The sequence below is a fragment of the Eumetopias jubatus genome, unplaced genomic scaffold (genome assembly GCF_037043125.1).
Source record: "Eumetopias jubatus isolate StellerSeaLion01/CBP00866 unplaced genomic scaffold, mEumJub1_p1.0 scaffold_6, whole genome shotgun sequence".
Classification (NCBI taxonomy): Eukaryota; Metazoa; Chordata; class Mammalia; order Carnivora; family Otariidae; genus Eumetopias; species Eumetopias jubatus.
The window spans coordinates 147,897,086-147,905,483 of NW_028274812.1; the positions used below are offsets into that span (position 1 = coordinate 147,897,086).

Here is an 8,398-nt window from a genome sequence, read left to right on the forward strand (position 1 = left end):
ATGGTTAGTATACAGTGTTAAATTAGTTTCAGGTGTACAATATAGTGATTCAACCCTTCCATGTATTACTCAGTGCTCATCATAAGTGTCCTCTCTTAATCCCCATCACCTACTTTACCCATCCCCCACCCACCTCCCCTCTGGAAACCATTGCTTTGTTCTCTATAGTTAAGAATCTATTTGTTTTGTCTTTTTTCCCTATGTTCATTTGTTTTATTTCTTAAATTTCACATGTGAGTGAAATCATATGGTATTTGTCTTCCTCTGACTGAGTTATTTTGCTTAGCATAATACCCTCAGATCCATCTATGTTGCATGTTGTTGCAAATGGCAAGATTTCATTCTTTTTTATGACTTTGATGTATATTCCATATATATATATATGTATATATATAGACCACATCTTCTTTATCCATTCATCTGTCGATGGACACTTGGGCTGCTTCCATAATTTGGCTATTGTAAATATGCTGTAATAAACATAGGGGTGCATACATCCCTTCAAATTAGTGTTTCATATTCTTTGGGTAAATATCCAGTACTGTGATTACTGGATCATAGGGTATTCTATTTTTGATTTTTTGAAGAACCTCCATACTGTTTTCCAGGGTGGCTGCACCAGTTTGCATTCCCACCAGCAGTGCATGAGGATTCCCTTTTCTCCACATCCTCGCCAACACCTGCTGTTTCTTGTGTTTTTGATTTTAGTCATTCTGACAGGTGTGAGGTGATATCTCATTGTGGTTTTGATTTGCATTTCCCTGATGATGAGTGATGTTGAGCATCTTTCCATGTGTCTGTTGACCATCTATATGTCTTTGGAGAAATGTCTGTTCATGTCTTCTGCCCATTTTTAATTGGATTATTTGATTTCTCGGTGTTGAGTTATATAAGTTCTTTATATATTTTGGATACTAACCCTTTATCAGATAGGTCATTTGGAATTTTTAGAATAAAACCAAACACATTAGGTGATAGGTTTCACAGAAAGAGGGACTAGAGAATTATCAGACATAAAACTGATGGGTATTTGTGTGAGTGTGTGTAAATAATGAAGGCAATTATCTTGACTGTTTGATGTTGTCAAATATTAGGTTTATGATGCTTTACAACATTAGGAAAGTTTGCAGAAACACTGCTTGGTCTTAATGTTGTGTTGCACTTGGAGAAAACTGGATATCTGTCTATTGGATTCTCAGGAATTCATAATAAGAAGGTATGCTTTCTTTTTCTGTTTGCCCCATGAACAAGATGGGAATTTAAAAAAAAATTCAATGTCTGTAGCCATCTTCAGACTATGGATTCATTTAATACAGAATTCTTCAGAGGCATTAAACATCTAAATTTGGAGACAGAATGCACTCATGCCACATATACTCAATTCAGAAAATCTGCAAATATATAAAATATATGTTTAACCCATCACTGTCCAAAAGGGTAGCAGGTAGCCACACTGAGAATTAAACACTTGAAATACTGAGATGTGCTGTAAGTATAAAATATACACTGGATCTCAAAGACTTAATTCGATATTTAAAATGTAAAATATATCACTAATAATTTTAAGATTGATTGTTGAATGATGTTTTAGACATCTCAAATTATTTAAATATATGTTAAATGAATATAACTTGTTTATTTTTTAATCTGATTACTGGAAAATATAAAATTACAAGAGTGGCTCTCATTTATGGCTTTATTATATTTCCATAGGACAGCTCTGGCTACAGAAGACATTATGTTTAGGTGCTCTTTTGGGAGAATCCTAGAGCCAGAGAATATGAAACATGGTCTTTCATAGCATGAGAGGACTTGACAGAATGCATTCATATGAATGATCTCCTTTGATCTTTACAGACAATTCCCTTTCTATGTAGACATCATGGACCTAATTTTTAAGATACTGAATGGAAGACTCATTATGTTTGGGAATTACCCTAGACCTCCCCCCTCAATAGAAGGTAAAGGAAGCATTCATGTGCTAGGCGGTAAAACATGCAGTGATGCTGTTTGTCTGATCAAATATTTTTTAATGAGACAGATTGCCATCTTCTGAGTTGAGGAGGGGTATGTGGCTAATGGACAAAGTGTGTAATTCCAAGCTCCTGTGAAGTCAGTGTCCCTGCCCTGATGTTGATTCTCATTTTGTACCAATTTTCCACTTGCAACTTGAGGAATTTCTTACCATTGGAGTACTGCAGGTTATTTTCCTGACAGTGTCCAGAGTTGTCAGGGAAAAACAGATACTGTCGTGGCGTCTGGGTGGCTCAGTCGGTTAAGCATCTGACTCTTGGTTTTGGCTCAGGTCATGATCTCATGGGTCATGGTATCGTGCCCTGTGTTGGGCTCTGTGCTTAGCCAGAGTCTGCTTGAGGTTCTCTTTGTGTCTCCCTCTGCCCCTCCCCTCCTCAAAATAAATAAATCTTAAAATTAAAAAAAAAAAGATATTGTGAAACCAAGACAGTAATTTGAAAAGATAAGAGGTCAAAATGACACAAGAATGACCTATTCTTCCTAACAAATAATTTCAAGAAGTTGAAGGAAAATATGGAGTATTTGTCTCTGTGTCTTGATGACTTTACTGTCCATTTGCTTTCATTTTTCTGTATTCTGGGTTCCCTTGTGAATGTGCAACAGAGTAATGCTCACTGCAATGCTTATTTTCATTCTTTCCTGAATACCAAAACAGAAATAACTTAAGGTGTGCAAATTCTAGACCGGAGTGCAAAACTGAAGGAATGTCTTGTCAACAAGAAAACTCAGAATGTTCCTATAACCATTTAAAAGCTCAATGATGCTCAAGAGTGTCTCTGATTCCAGCAGTTTAATAATGGCGTGGACTCAAGATAGAAACCCGGATTTTCTGATGGCAAAATTGTCCTTGCATATACCACACCCACATACATCTTATTACATACACTGTAGGGGGCTCCTTTTCTAGTTTTCAGGTTTTCCCCTTACAGTTCTCGTGATTAAAAACCACACCCGCACACACACACCATCAAAACAGAAATGAATCGTAAGTGGAACAGCACATAGCATATTGGAATGTCTTAGATTTTAAAACTTTAAAATAAAATATTCACTGTCAGTTAACATTTCATAGAAGACCTCAGTGAATAGACAACCAAAAGAGAGGGTGATAAAAATATGAATGTACACTCCATGATTGGATTTGCAAAAAGAAGTGAAAGTTGTAGGTATAGATACACTTTTTGGAACTAGGTCCCAACCCTTGAGTAAAGGGGTGAGATCTATACCAGAGCAAAACCTAAGTGCCGAAACCCGGGATCGAACCAGGGACCTTTAGATCTTCAGTCTAACGCTCTCCCAACTGAGCTATTTCGGCTCGTGAAGAATAACCTTTTTAGTCATTCTTTCAAATAGTGAAGTTTTCATTTGCAGGGCCAGGGTATTCTTCAATGTCCGTTCTTATTTTATTCAATGGCATCCATTCACTCACCCCAGAAACAGGGCTGCGCAGAAATCCACGTGTGGAAGTGAGATCGTTGGAGACCGCGGGTGGGTTAGCAGAGGAGGAGGGGCGAAAGGGGCAGAAATAGGTACAAACAGGGAGGTGCCTTCTGCGCGGGCGCCTTCGGCTGTTGCACGACTCACCGCTCAGAAAATGAAAAGAATTCAAGGTGAAACGACGGAGCTTCTTCTTCCGGTGGTTTCTCCGTCTTGCTCTTCAGCGACAGCGCCGCAGGGAACCGAGGATTCCTGGGCACCGGGATGTGGTGACGGGCTTCTTGCTTAGGGCTGAAGAAACCCGGGACCAGCCGTCCGCCTCCCCCGGCCCTGCCCTCCCCTGGTCCTCCCTGCGCGGGCACTGCGGGCCGTCCGGGCGCAGGCCCAGGGCGCACACGACCCGCGGCTGCTGCGGCCCCTCCCGCCACAGGGTGCCAAACGGGTCTGGAAACGGAGAAAAGGGCAGGATTGCCCGAGACGGACAGGGAGATGCTTACGCATGGTTTTGAACCCTCCCGAGGAAAGGACGCACCACCACCAGCCACACGTCTCACAACGGAAAGGCCCTCAGCCTCCTGGAAACATGAGCCCTATTTCCTGAGGGTTCTTCAAACACACGGAGGTTGGCTGGCTACAAGATCCACGGTCTCAAATCCCACTATTTCTTAAACCTCCAAGCTGTATCCTCTGAAACGCTGTACGAGGAGAAATGCAGGAGGATGACCCGCCAGGTAACAGTTTCTGCTGCAGAAACTTGTGCCCAGTCAGCCCCCCAGCAAATTGCTTGCGGTCTGTTTTCTGCAAAGGCACCGGGAAGGGGCGCCTGGGGGGCTCAGTCGGTGAAGCGTCTGCCTTCAGCTCAGATCATGATCCCGGGGTCCTGGGGTTGAGCTCCAGGTGGGGCTCTCTGTTCAGTGGGGAATCTGCTCTTCCCCCATGCCCATGCTCTCTCTGTCTCACTCTAATTAAGGTAAGTAAAAAAAAATCTCATATATATATGTATATATATATACATATATATATGGATATTTTAAAAAAGCACCAGGAAGATCTCTGGATGGAACTTTCCTTTCTCCTGTGTCTTCAACATCTCTCCCCTTCTTTTCTTTTTCTTCTTCTTAGAAAGTTTTTCAAGCCCGCTCCTCCTTAAGAAAGGAAGATGAAAATCAATCAATCAATCAATCAATCAATCTTTTAAAGGGGGGGCGCCTGGGTGGCTCAATCGATTATGTGTCTGCCTTCTGCTCAAGTCGTGATCCCAGGGTCCTGGGACTGAGCCCCACATCCGGCTCCCTGCTCAGCAGGGAGTCTGCTTCCCCCCCCCACTGTGCTCTCTCTTACTATCTCTGTCTCTCTCTCTCAAATAAATAAATAAATCTTTAAAAAAAGAAAGGAAGATGAGCCACAGTCTGAGGCGATATTTCAATACTTTAAATTACAGAAGAGTCTTATTTGGGATATGTGAAGAACTTCTACAAAACTCCAAGAAAGGATTAAAATCTCAAAAAGAAAGAGCAAATTAATATGAACTTCACAAAAGGGGATGCCCAAAATATCCAATAAGCAGTTTAAAAGGTGCTCAACATCTTTTGCTAACAGGCAAATTCAAATTTAAAATCAATGAAATAATACTTCTCTTCACCAGCATCACCAGCAACTTAGAAGAACTGACAATATCAAGTCCTCCTGAGGATGTGGAGCTACTGGAACTCTCAGGCATTGCTGATGAGACTGCAAACTAGCACCCACGGTGGGAAACTATTTGGAAACATTTTTTTTTAAGATTTTATATTTGAGTAATCTCTACACCCAACGTGGAGCTCAAACTCACAACCGCAAGATCTAGAGTTGGAGGCTCCATCAGCTGAGGCAGCCAGGCACCCCTAGAAATAGTGACTAAAACTAAATATACATATAACTCTGACCCTGACTCCACAACTGTATTTATGCCTAAGAGAAATGCATGAGTATTTCCTTTGTGAAGGGGAGTAAAACGTGCCACCCCAAAATATGCCACTTTGGCATATTATTTTAAATTAAATGTAAATGTATTTGAGAAATAGCCAGTTGAAGAAGGACACTCTGATTCTCTTTGGTGTCCCTGGAAGCAGGAGATAAGTCTCATGTGAAAGGTACCCTCCCTGTACCAAGAGGGTGGAAGGCAGCCTTAGTACCAGAGACAGGGAATTTAGGGTAGAGAAAGCTCTATAACTAAACCTTGTTGCTTCTTCACCATTTACTACCCCAAGCCCAAGCCCCTTTGTCTTGTAAATTGAGTGAAAGAATCCTCAAATGAGTACATGTTATATGATTCTATTTATATTATTTCAAAACACAAGAAAAACTACTCTATGATGGTAGAGGTCAGAAAGTGATACAGGTTGTGCTGAGGACCCAGGAAGCTCCTGGAAGCTGAAAAATCTTGGATCTTATCTGGGGTGTTGGTTACATGGTGCATGTATATGTTGTAACCATAGAGCTCATTAATTAAGGCTTGTGCATTTTACTTTAAAACTCAGTTTACACAACAAGAAAAGAAGAGCAGGGAAAGAAGGATGTCCTTGAAAACCTCCCCGCCTCCAGGACATACTGTCTCTTCATTACTGCTTTTCACAGTGTGGTCTCCACACTGGTGCCTAACAACTGGTTTTATCCATCTGTAGCCTTTGAAAGTCTTACAACAATTCGACAGTGCCGGGACTTTAGACTCCTTTGGTTAAATAACGTAGAAACACTTTCAGGGGTTTTCAGAATTTCAGGAACAATTTTCTCTGGAACCAGGAAATGGCAACCACGAGGGACCCACCGTCTGGGTGAATTTTAATGAAACCCTGGGTTTGTCTGGACAGGTTCTCAAGTCCCCATCTCCAGGGGAGGCTTTTTTACCTTTAGCCCAAATTTGGTAGGGGGGTAAATTTGGATGTGAGGTTTTGGATGATTTTCTCCAAAACTATTTTGATTCTTTTCCAGATTCTTCCTCCCCATCACAGGAAACAGCATTCATCTACTGAGGGTCTGCCCCCAGCCGCACACCACGCCCCAACCAGGCGGAGCCTCTGACCGTGCGGGGAAGAGCTGAACTGGGAGGAAGGAAATTAGAAAGTGAGCTGGAAAATGTCAGTGCAGAGATTCAGGTGGGCGATAAGGATCCTGGGGGTGCGCTGGGCTGCAGTGGAGTCTTCAGGTGCGCACGGTGGTGCAGGGAGAGAGGAATGGGAGGAGGACAAGGGTAACATCCTCGGAAGGAACAGAATCTGCGGGCAGCTGAGGCTGGCGAAGCTGCGCTCGGATCTCTCCGCGTATTCCTGCAGGTGTGAGGCCAGAGAAGCGCTCCTTTTCTCTCCAGGGAGGCGGGCTGGTACCACCAGAGGATCTGGCCCATCTTGCCCGGGACTGTGGTGGCTTCGGAGCCTCACGATTCTCGGCTGCCGGGTGGACAGGCTGCGCGCTCTGGGGACGCGTGAAGCTCGTTTGCAGCTCCCGAGCTGCGGGGACTGCGCGGTTTCTGCGCGTGGACGCGGTGTGGGAGCAGGTCCGGAGCAGAGCAGGATTGGGGCGGTGGAGCTCAGGCGAGATGCTGCAAGCGCCGTATTTGAGGAGGTTTTACCTGAAATGCAAAAGAGAAGAAAGTTCTCATTTGTTTGCCCTGCTTATTTCTAACTCCTAGAAAGAAGCTCATTGAAACCCACCTGTCTCCGGAAGAAACAGTTCCGGGCATTTGCGAGGCGCTCCTTTCCTTCTCCCAACCTGCTCCTGCCTCAGCAGAAGCCCGGCTCGCCCAACAGTCGGTGACAGCCCGGGGCAGCCCCCTCCTCGGGCCCCGCAGAGTAGTGCAGACGCAGTCCGGCGGAGTCAGGAGGATGGTTTGTGAGCTCCGGGAGCACAGGGAGGGAAGAGGGGGCGCGTTATGGAAGATCCCCAGGTTTCTTGGCTTCTCTAGATGGAGAGGAGGCTGCTTTTCTCCTGTCTGGATGTTTAGTACCTTGATTGCTTCTTTCCTTTGGTGACTGAAAATAAGATTAGATTTGTAAAAGCAAGATGGTGTTAAGATGCCTGCATTGTGCCCTGTGGATTTTTGCTGAGGCATTGTGATATCAGAATCCGAACTGCAAAGAACTCTGATCTGGAGACAGATTGCTCTGAAGTTTGGAAAGAAGGTGTTCCTGGAAAATCAGTGGATTGAACTTGAAAAGATCTATGGTGTTGAGGAGGGCAAGGGCTCAAGATGAGTCATCCCCTGGACTGATGTTGGACTCGGCGTTCAGAGTGCTTGCCATTTCAGACTAGAGGCACCCATAGAACACCCAGAAAAGTATGTTTCTCTCGACCTGATTTCAGTCGAGGTGACTGCTGTCTTTTCTGTGAGTAAGCTCCAGAGCTGAGGGTCTCTGATAGAAAAGGCGCATTAAGTCATCCACCACCGGCAGTGAAATCTAGTGAAGTATTTCAGTGAAAGCTTCTAAGCCCTCTGCAAGCTGGGTTAGAAAGAGATAGAATAATAATAAGAATAAACCATAAGAGAATGGAAGTGTTTAACCTGATCCAGGATCAGATGACTTGTCCATTAGGCCACACAGACCTACATTTCCAGATGCTTTCAGATTCCGCACAACTGGAAATTGTGCGGTTGGGAGAACTGCTTGCTACTGTTGGAGGCAGTTAGTGAGGCTCTAACCGGATGCCCGGAGGCCAGCAAGGAGGAGGCCGTGGCCCGCTGTGGGGAAGGTCAGAGGCCTGTCCTGGCAGCATCCACGAGAGGCCGGATCCCACCAGACAGGCCCATGATGGAGGCACCACAACTGGAAACCCCTGGTCAAATAAGGAAGAAAACCACCAAAACCCCAACTAATGAATATTCCACACCCTCGTGAACACCTGTCAGTAAAAGATAGAAGCCCAACCCCAGGGTGCACAGCCCTCTCTCCTT

General features: G+C 44.2%; 1 non-coding gene across 1 annotated transcript; it reads right to left on the minus strand.

Moving 5' to 3' along the window:
- Positions 1–3,276: 3,276 nt before the first annotated feature.
- On the minus strand, positions 3,277–3,349 carry TRNAF-GAA (transfer RNA phenylalanine (anticodon GAA)). Its single transcript has one exon. It is a non-coding gene; the product is annotated as a tRNA-Phe (tRNA).
- Between the last annotated feature and the right edge of the window lie 5,049 nt (positions 3,350–8,398).